At 47.5% G+C, this 13,180-nt stretch overlaps 1 long non-coding RNA gene across 1 annotated transcript; it reads right to left on the bottom strand.

Moving 5' to 3' along the window:
* Positions 1-9,817: 9,817 nt before the first annotated feature.
* On the bottom strand, positions 9,818-12,332 carry LOC140264943 (uncharacterized). The gene is made up of 3 exons (XR_011906159.1): positions 12,217-12,332; positions 11,195-11,988; positions 9,818-9,977 (listed from the first exon to the last, which is right to left on the bottom strand). It is a non-coding gene; the product is annotated as an uncharacterized lncRNA (long non-coding RNA).
* Positions 12,333-13,180: the final 848 nt, after the last annotated feature.

Genomic DNA, 13,180 nt, shown 5'->3' with positions numbered 1-13,180 from the left:
CAAACACTTATAGACACACACACACACTTATTGACACACACACACACACTTATAGAAACACACAAACACTTATAGACACACACACACTTATAGACACACACACACTTATAGACACACACACACTTATAGACAACCCCCACATTTATAGACACACGCACGTTTATAGACACGCCCCCACGTTTATAGACACGCCCCCACGTTTATAGACACGCCCACATTTATAGACACGCCCCCACATTTATAGACACGCCCCCATTTATAGACACACACACACTCATAGACACACACACACTTATAGACACACGCACGCATTTATAGACACCCCCACATTTATTGACACACCCCCACATTTATAGACACCCCCACATTTATTGACACACCCCCAATTATAGACACCCCCCCACATTTATAGACACACACACAGATATACAGACACACAGATACACACACACAGATAAATACACACACAGATATACACACAGATATACACGCACACAGATACACGCACACAGATACACGCACACAGATACACGCACACAGATACACGCACACAGATACACGCACACAGATACACACGCACACAGATACAGACACACACAGATATACACACACGAAGATATACATACACAGATATACTCACGCAGATATACACACACGCAGATATACACGCACAGATATACACGCACAGATATACACGCACAGATATATACACACCCCCACATTTATAGACACCCCCACATTTATAGACGCACACACACTTATAGACACACACACACACTTATAGACACCCCCCCACATTTATAGACACGCCCACATTTACAGACACACCCCCACATTTATAGACACACCTCCACGTTTATAGACACGCCCCCATTTATAGACACGCCCCCATTTATAGACACGCCCCCACATTTATAGACACGCCCCCATTTATAGACACGACCCCATTTATAGACACGACCCCACGTTTATAGACACGCCCCCACATTTATAGACACCCCCACATTTATAGACACACCCCTACATTTACAGACACACCTCCACGTTTATAGACACACCCCCACGTTTATAGAGACACCCCCACATTTATAGACACCCCCCCACATTTATAGACACGCCCACATTTATAGACACACCTCCACGTTTATAGACACCCCCACATTTATAGACACCCCCGCATTTATAGACACAACCACATTTATAGACACAACCACATTTATAGACACAACCACATTTATAGACACAACCACATTTATAGACACAACCACATTTATAGACACGCCCCCACATTTATAGACACGCCCCCACATTTATAGACACGCCCCCACATTTATAGACACCCCCACATTTATAGACACACGCCCACATTTACAGACACGCCCCCATTTATAGACGCACGCACACAGATACACACACACACAGATACACACGCACAGATACATAAACACACAGTTATACACACACAGATATACACGCGCACAAAAATATACGCGCACAAATATACACACGCACAGATATATACGCACACAGATATACACGCACACAGATATACACGCACACAGATATACACGCACACAGATATACACGCACACAGATATACATGCACACAGATTTACACAAGCCCACGTTTATAGACACCCCCACATTTATAGACACGCCCCCACATTTATAGACACAACCACATTTATAGACGCGCCCCCACAATTATAGACACCCCCACATTTATAGACACACCCCCACATTTATAGACACCCCCACATTTATAGACACGCCCCCAGTTTTACTGACACGCCCCCACATTTACTGACACGCCCCCACATTTATTGACACGCCCCCACATTTATTGACACGCCCCCACATTTATAGACACGCCCCCACATTTATAGACACGCCCCCACATTTATAGACACGCCCCCACATTTACAGGCACGCCCCCATTTACAGACACGCCCCCACGTTTATAGACACGCCCCCACGTTTATAGACACGCCCCCACGTTTATAGACACGCCCCCACGTTTATAGACACGCCCCCATTTATAGACACGCCCCCACATTTATAGACACGCCCCCACATTTATAGACACGCCCCCATTTATAGACACGCCCCCATTTATAGACACGCCCCCATTTAGAGACACGCCCCCATTTAGAGACACGCCCCCATTTAGAGACACGCCCCCATTTAGAGACACGCCCCCATTTAGAGACACGCCCACATTTAGAGACACGCCCACATTTAGAGACACGCCCACATTTAGAGACGCACGCACACAGATACACACACAGATACATAAACACACAGATATTCACGCGCACAGATATACACGCGCACAGATATACACGCGCACAGATATACACGCACACAGATACACACACAGAGATATACACACAGAGATATACGCACACACAGATATACGCACCCCCACGTTTATAGACACACCCACATTTATAGACGCACCCACACACTTATAGACGCGACCCCACACTTATAGACGCACACACCCACATTTATAGACACGCCCACATTTATAGACACACCCCCACATTTACAGACACGCCCCCATTTATAGACACACGCACACAGATACGCACACACAGATACGCACACACAGATACGCACACACACAGCTATGCACAGATATACACACAGATATATACACACAGATATACACAAACACAGATATACACACACGCAGATACACACACACGCAGATATACACACACAGATACACACACGCAGACATATACGCACGCAGACATATACGCACGCAGGTATACACACACAGATATACACACACAGATATACACACACACAGATATACACACACAGATATACACACACAGATATACACACACAGATATACACACACAGATATACACACACAGATATACACACACATATACACACACACATATACACACACACATATACACACACACATATACACACACAGATATACACACACAGATATACACACACACTTATAGACACACACACACTTATAGACACACACACATTTATAGACACCCCCACATTTAAAGACGCTCCCCCATTTATAGACACACGCACACAGATACACACACACACAGATACAGACACAGATAGATACGCACACAGATATATACACACACACAGCTATACACACACACAGCTATACACACACACAGATACACACACACAGATACACACACACAGATACACACACACAGATACACACACACAGAGATATAGACACACAGAGATATAGACACACAGAGATATACACACACAGATATACACCCACATTTATAGACACGCCCCCACATTTATAGACACGCCCCCACATTTACTGACACGCCCCCACATTTATAGACACGCCCCCACATTTATAGACACGCCCCCACATTTACTGACACGCCCCCACATTTATGGACACGCCCACATTTATGGACACGCCCACATTTATAGATACCCGCACTTTTATAGACACGCCCCCACGTTTATAGACACGCCCACACGTTTATAGACACGCCCCCATTTATAGACACGCCCCCATTTATAGACGCACGCACACAGATACACACGCACACAGATACACACGCACACAGATACACACGCACACAGATACACACACACACACAGATATACACACACAGATATACACACACACAGATATACACACACACAGATATACACACACACAGATATACACACACACAGATATACACACACACAGATATACACACACACAGATATACACACACACAGATATACACACACACAGATATACACACACACAGATACACACACACACAGATACACACGCACACAGATACACACGCACACAGATACACACGCACACAGATATACACGCACACACAGATAGACTCACACAGATATACACACACAGATATAAACACACAGATATATACACAAACAGATATACACACACAGATATACACTCACGCAGATATATACACACAGATACACACACACAGATACACACACTCACAGATATACACACACAGATATACACCCCCACATTTATAGACACCCCCCCACACTTATAGACAAACACAAACACTTGTAGACACACACACACACTTGTAGACACACACACACTTAAAGACACACACACACTTAAAGACACACACACACTTAAAGACACACACACACTTAAAGACACACACACACTTAAAGACACACACACACTTATAGACACACACACACTTATAGACACACACACACTTAAAGATACACACACACACTTATAGACGCACACACACACTTAACGACGCACACACACACTTAAAGACGCACACACACACTTATAGACGCACACACACACTTATAGACGCACACACACACTTATAGACACACACACACACTTATAGACACACGCACACACTTATAGACACACGCACACACTTATAGACACACACACACATTTGTAAACACACACACACTTTTATAGACACACACCCACATTTATAGACACACACCCACATTTATAGACACACACACACTTATTAACACACACGCACTTATAGACACACACGCACTTATAGACAAACACGCACTTATAGACGCACACGCACACTTATAGACGCACATTCCCACATTTGTAGACACACACACACACTTATAGACACACAAACGCACCTATAGACACACCCACACTTATAGACACCCACACTTATAGTCACCCACACTTATAGTCACCCACACTTATAGTCACACACTTATAGACACACACTTATAGACACACACGCAGACATATACGCACGCAGACATATACGCACGCAGACATATACGCACGCAGACATATACGCACGCAGACATATACGCACGCAGACATATACGCACGCAGACATATACGCACGCAGACATATACGCACGCAGGTATACACACACACAGATATACACACACACAGATATACACACAGATATATACAAACAGATATACACACACTTATAGACACACACACATTTATAGACACACACACACTTATAGACACAGCCCCATATTTATAGACACCCCCACTTTTAAAGACACGTTCCCACATTTATAGACACGCCCACACACTTTCAGACACACACACACACTTATAGACATACACACATTTATAGACACATGCACACTTATAGACACACACACACACTTATAGACATACACACATTTATAGACACACGCACACTTATAGACACACACGCACACTTATAGACACACATGCACACTTATAGACGCACACACACTTATAGTCACACGCACACACTTATATACACACACACAGTCTTATAGACACACACGCACTTATAGACACACACGCACTTATAGACACACACGCACTTATAGACACACACGCACTTATAGACACACACAAACACTTATAGACACACACACACACTTATGGACGCACCCCCACATTTATAGACACACCCACATTTATAGACGCACCCACACACTTATAGACGCACACACAGTTATAGACGCACACACACTTATAGACGCACACACACTTATAGACACACGCACACTTATAGACACACACGCACACTTATAGACGCACACACACTTATAGTCACACGCACACACTTATATACACACACACAGTCTTATAGACACACACGCACTTATAGACACACACGCACTTATAGACACACACGCACTTATAGAAACACACAAACACTTATAGACACACACACACACTTATGGACGCACCCCCACATTTATAGACACACCCACATTTATAGACGCACCCACATTTATAGACGCACCCACACACTTATAGACGCACCCACACACTTATAGACGCACACACAGTTATAGACGCACACACACTTATAGACGCACACACACTTATAGACGCACACACACTTATAGACGCACACACACACTTATAGACGCACACACACTTATAGACGCACACACACTTATAGACGCACACACACTTATAGACGCACACACACTCTTATAGACGCACACACACTTATAGACGCACACACACTTATAGACGCACACACACACTTATAGACACACACACACTTATAGACATACACACACACTTATAGACGCACACACACTTATAGACTCACACACACATTTATAGACACACCCACATTTATAGACACACCCACATTTATAGACACACCCACATTTATAGACACCCCCACATTCATAGACACGCCCCCACGTTTATAGACACACTTCCACGTTTATAGACACCCCCACGTTTAAAGACTGACCCCCACATTTATAGACACGCCCACATTTATAGACACGCCCACATTTATAGACACACCCACATTTATAGACACACACACACTTATAGACACACACACACTTATAGACACACACCCCCACATTTACAGACACACCCACATTTACAGACACACCCACATTTACAGACACACCCACACACTTATAGACACAAACACACTTATAGAAACACACAAACACTTACAGACACACACACACACTTATAGACACACACACACACACTTATAGACACACACACATTTATAGACACGCCCCCATTTACAGACACGCCCACATTTATAGACACGCCCCCATTTATAGACACGCCCCCATTTATAGACACGCCCCCATTTATAGACACGCCCCCATTCATAGACACGCCCCCATTCATAGACACGCCCCCCCATTCATAGACACGCCCCCCCATTTATAGACACGCCCCCATTTATAGACACGCCCCCATTTATAGACACGCCCCCATTCATAGACACGCCCCCCCATTCATAGACACGCCCCCCCATTCATAGACACGCCCCCATTTATAGACACGCCCCCCCATTTATAGACACGCCCCCCCGCTTATAGACACGCCCCCCCGTTTATAGACACGCCCCCACATTTATAGACACGCCCCCATTGATAGACACGCCCCCATTTATAGACACACCACCACACTTATAGACACACACACACTTCTAGACACACACACACACTTGTAGACACACACACACACTTGTAGACACAAACAATTATAGATACACACATACACTTATAGACACCCACACACTTATAGACACAGACACACTTATAGACACACACACACACTTATAGACACACACACACACACTTATAGACGCGCCCCCACACTTAGAGAGACGCACGCACACACACTTAGAGACTCACACACACTTAGAGACACGCACACACCCTTAGAGACGCAAACACACACTTAGAGACGCACACACACGCACTTATAGACACACACACATTCATAGACTCACAAACACACTTATAGACACACACACATTCATAGACTCACAAACACACTTATAGACACACACACACTTATAGACGCACACCCCCACATTTATAGACACCACCCCTCATTTATAGACACACCCACATTTATAGACAAACCCCCACATTTATAGACACACACACACACTTGTAGACACACACACATTTATAGACACACCCACATTTATAGACACCCCCCCACACTTATAGACACACACACACTCTTATAGACACACACACTCTTATAAACACACCCACACTTATAGACACACACACACACTTGTAGACACACACGCATTTATAGACACACACGCATTTATAGACACACACGCATTTATAGACACACACGCACTTATAGATACACACACACTTATAGACACACACGCACTTATAGACACACACGCACTTATAGACACACACGCACTTATAGACACACACGCACTTATAGACACACACGCACTTATAGACACACACGCACTTATAGACACACACGCACTTATAGACACACACACGCACTTATAGACACACACGCACTTATAGACACACACACGCACTTATAGACACACACGCACTTATAGACACACACGCACTTATAGACACACACACACACTTATAGACACACACACACACTTATAGACACACACACACACTTATAGACACACACACACATTTATAGACACACACACACTTATAGACACACACACACTTATAGACACACACACACTTATAGACACACACACTTATAGACACACACACTTATAGACACACACACTTATAGACACACACACACTTATAGACACACACAAATTTATAGACGCACACACACACTTATAGACACACACGCACTTATAGACACACACACACACTTGTAGACACACACACACACTTATAGACGCACACACACACTTATAGACGCACACACACACTTATAGACGCACACACACACTTATAGACACACACACACTTATAGACACACACACACTTATAGACGCACACACACTTATAGACGCACACACACTTATAGACGCACACACACACTTATAGACGCACACACACACTTATAGACACACACACACACCTATAGACACACACACACACACTTATAGACACACACACACACACTTATAGACACACACACACATTTATAGACACACACACACATTTATAGACACACACACACATTTATAGACACACACACACATTTATAGGCACACACACACTTGTAGACACACACACACTTGTAGACACACACACACTTGTAGACACACACACACTTGTAGACACACACACACTTGTAGACACACACACACTTGTAGACACACACACACTTGTAGGCACACACCCACACTTGTAGGCACACACCCACACTTGTAGGCACACACCCACACTTGTAGGCACACACCCACACTTGTAGGCACACACCCACACTTGTAGGCACACACCCACACTTATAGGCACACACCCACTTATAGACACACACGCACACTTATAGACACACACGCACACTTATAGACACACACACACTTATAGAAACACACACCCTTATTGAGACGCACACACACTTAGAGACGCGCACACACACTTAGAGACGCACACACACTTAGAGACGCACACACACAGAGACGCACACACACAGAGACGCACACACACAGAGACGCACACACACAGAGACGCACACACACTTAGAGACGCACACACACTTAGAGACGCACACACACTTAGAGACGCACACACACTTAGAGACGCACACACACTTAGAGACGCACACACACTTAGAGACGCACACACACTTAGAGACGCACACACACTTAGAGACGCACACACACTTAGAGACGCACACACACACTTAGAGACGCACACACACACTTAGAGACGCACACACACACTTAGAGACGCACACACACACTTAGAGACGCACACACACACTTAGAGACGCACACACACACACACTTAGAGACGCACACACACTTAGAGACGCACACACACTTAGAGACGCACACACACTTAGAGACGCACACACACTTAGAGACGCACACACACTTAGAGACGCACACACACTTAGAGACGCACACACACTTAGAGACGCACACACACTTAGAGACGCACACACACACTTAGAGACGCACACACACACTTAGAGACGCACACACACACTTAGAGACGCACACACACTTAGAGACGCACACACACACACACTTAGAGACACGCACACACACACACACACATTTATAGACACCCCCCCACATTCATAGACACCACCCCACATTCAAAGACACCATCCCACATTTATAGACACACACCCACAGATGCTTAGATACACACACACACCACAGATGCAGGCACACAGATGCACACGACCGATACAGGCACACAGAGAGACAAGCTCAGAGAGAGAGACACGGGGACGCACACACTCGGCCGCACACACAGATTGGAGTCTTTATAGGCAATTCCATTTTATTTATTGGCAATGGTTTCATTTATTGGCAATGGAGCCTTTATTGTTAACAATGGAGTCTGATAATCAGTATAGGCTTACTTATTGGCAATGGAGTCTTATTTCTTGGTAGTGGAGTCATATTCTGCCCCCCAAGTTCGTTTCTGTTCCCCCGTGGCTCCATTCAGTTCTTTATTGCTGCTGTTGCTCCTCCATTGCAGTTCTGCTCTGTGTCCACCAGGTGGCGCTTACCTATTGTTGCTCCCATTGCTGTTACTTGGGCTGCAAAGCAAAGGGAGTTTTACATTGCTGCTATTCATGTCCTATATGGCTGGACTTCGGGGGCACGACGCATAGGCTCTACCTGGGGGCAGAATATGATGGTGGCACTTGGGGGGCAGAAAACAATGGCTGGACATGGGGGGCAGAAGAGGATGGTGGCACTTGGGGGGCAGAAGAGGATGGTGGCACTTGGGGGGCAGAAGAGGATGGTGGCACTTGGGGGGCAGAAGAGGATGGTGGCACTTGGGGGGCAGAAGAGGATGGTGGCACTTGGGGGCCAGAAGAGGATGGTGGCACTTGGGGGCCAGAAGAGGATGGTGGCACTTGGGGGCCAGAAGAGGATGGTGGCACTTGGGGGCCAGAAGAGGATGGTGGCACTTGGGGGCCAGAAGAGGATGGTGGCACTTGGGGGCCAGAAGAGGATGGTGGCACTTGGGGGCCAGAAGAGGATGGTGGCACTTGGGGGCCAGAAGAGGATGGTGGCACTTGGGGGCCAGAAGAGGATGGTGGCACTTGGGGGCCAGAAGAGGATGGTGGCACTTGGGGGCCAGAAGAGGATGGTGGCACTTGGGGGCCAGAAGAGGATGGTGGCACTTGGGGGCCAGAAGAGGATGGTGGCACTTGGGGGCCAGAAGAGGATGGTGGCACTTGGGGGCCAGAAGAGGATGGTGGCACTTGGGGGGCGCAACGCATAGGCTGTACTTCGGGGCTATGGGATCTTATGGGGTCTTTATGGGGTAATATGGAGTCTTATGCGGTTCTGTGAGGCCCAATACGGTCCTATGGAGTCCTTATGGGGTCTAATGGGGTCCTATAAGGTGTTATGGGGGCCGTATGGGCTCCAATGGGGTCTAATGGGGTCCTATGGGCTTTTATGGGGTATCTGTGGGGTCTTATGGGGTTTTAATGGGGGCCTATGGGGTCTTATGGGGTTGAATTGGGGGGCAGAAGAGAATGAATGGATTTGGGTGGCATAGACCTCCTATGGGGTCTCTTTGGGGTCTAATGGGGTTCTTATGGCGTCTTATGGGGTCTCTTTGGGGGGCAGAAGGCGAAGGCGGGCTGGACTTGGGGGGGCAGAAGGCGAAGGCGGGCTGGACTTGGGGGGGCAGAAGGCGAAGGCGGGCTGGACTTGGGGGGGCAGAATGCTGCTTACCTGCAGCAATAGGGCTGGGAACACACAAGTAGAAGGCTGAGGTACTCAACCACATTTTTACCTCTGTGTTCTCTGATCGCTGCTCATTATACACAGCCCTCGCCTTTGCTTTGGGAGGGAGGGATGGAGGAAGCGACGCCAGCCCTGCTGGTTCCCTCCTTGTCCCGCGCTGTGAGTGACATCCACCTTTAGATGTCCTAAGGACCTGAAAACCAGGACTCTGTGGATCCCGATGAGACGCATCACAGAGGGAGGAGGTAATTCAGTGCTGCAGTCACCGAGCTGCTCTCAGTGCTGTGTGAGAAGTGGTGGCAGTCAGGTGCGGTCCTGGTGAGCAGAAACACGGCCAACATCGCACTCCTGTTTAGGAAGCGTAGAAGGGATGATGATGGGAACTGCTGACCCGCCAGTCTCGCTGCTGTGCTGGGAACGACCACCGAGCAGATCCTCCTAGAAGAGAGCCAGGGCACGTGGAAGCTGGATGTGATGTGGGAGAACCGGCGTGGCTTCACCGAGGGCAAATCCTGCTTGACCGACCTGGTGGCCTTCTGTGACGGTGTCGGTGCAGGGATGGAAGGGGAAGAAAGAGCTGCTGATATAATCCAGCTGGAACTCAGCAAGGCCTCTGACGTGGGAGCCCACAGCATCCTCGGCTCCAAATGAGGAAGACACCAACTGGATGGGTGGACTTAGCATGCATGACCAACTCGCTGTACAACCAAGTCTGGAGAACGGCGGCCAAAGGCTCCACGTCCAGATGGAGATGATGAAGATGGTGATGATGGAGATGATGACAATGATGACAACGGCAGCGACGAGCGGTGTGCCACAGCAATCACAGCTGTAAGAGATACTCTGCAATACATGATCATAGAATCATACGATGGCCTGCGCTGAGAAGGATCATTAACTATCATCTCCTTCCAACCCCCCTGCTATGGCTAAAATAACCAAGCACCACAGCAGGCTACACGCAGCCTAAACGGCTCCAAGGATGGGACAGACCAACTTGTGCCCCCTGTTCCACCCCACTTCCTTCACCCCCAAAGCCCTGAAATAAAGAAAGGATGGGAAATGGCTCACCCACCTCTCCAAAGGAAGCGGATTCCAGACACAAATGCTGCTCCTTCTTCCCATCCTTAAACGCAGCCAAGAACCACAAAAAGTGGAAATCTAAAACCCAGTAATAAAGAAGGAATTTCTTACCGCACTGCAAAGCCCAACACTCACTGTGCAGCCCAAAGGAAAATGTGGCTCAAGGAGGGGGGTGGAGCCAGGCTGGGCCCAATCAGCTTCCAGCCCTGAACTGCTCCCACCTGTGCTCACTGGCTGCCCACGCCCCCCAGCAGGTAAACAATCAGGCTGTTACGTAACAGCTGCAATCAATACTAAAGACAAAAACAAAGTCATAGCCAGCCAACAATCACATCTACCTGTAAAGAAAGGGGGGTGCATCAGTAGATGAGAAATGACGGCACGTGGATTCCATCAGGGGGGTGACATGCGGGTGATGCAGGGGGTGATGCGGGGGGCGATGCCGGGGGGGACGTTGGGGTGCTGCAATAGAAATGCTGAGTCATGCAGGAAGCCATGATTGGGGGCAGACATGGCAGCAGAGCACAGCTGAAGGCAATGCACCTGATTGGCTGCAGGGCGGACCCTGGCTCCGCCCCCTCTCAATCCTCATATAAGGGCTGCCAGTGGAAGGGAGAATGTTTTTGTTGCAGCTCCTTCTGCCGGAAGCTCTGCCCACATTGAGGAGCTCCTCTTCTCTGTTCTGCCTTCGTAGCTGCTGTGTGTGACTGTTACCTGCCGTGCTGTGCTCCAGGACTGCGCTTCTCCGCCGGCGCTGCTGCATTGCCTGTTCTATTACTGCACTACAACAGGTAAGGCCTTGCTCTGAGACTGCACTGATGGTGTGGGGTGAGAATGTGGGGCAGAGACAATGTGAGAGTTAATGGGAGTGAGTGACACTGTGGGGCAATGAGGGAGAGTGAGACGGTGGAGTGATGTTGACTTAGTGTTGGAAGGCCAGCAAGGACTGAAG

This window comes from Excalfactoria chinensis, unplaced genomic scaffold (genome assembly GCF_039878825.1).
Source record: "Excalfactoria chinensis isolate bCotChi1 unplaced genomic scaffold, bCotChi1.hap2 Scaffold_362, whole genome shotgun sequence".
Lineage (NCBI taxonomy): Eukaryota > Metazoa > Chordata > Aves > Galliformes > Phasianidae > Excalfactoria > Excalfactoria chinensis.
The sequence above is the reverse complement of the archived record's forward strand: the minus strand, read 5'-3'. Positions and strand labels throughout refer to the sequence as shown.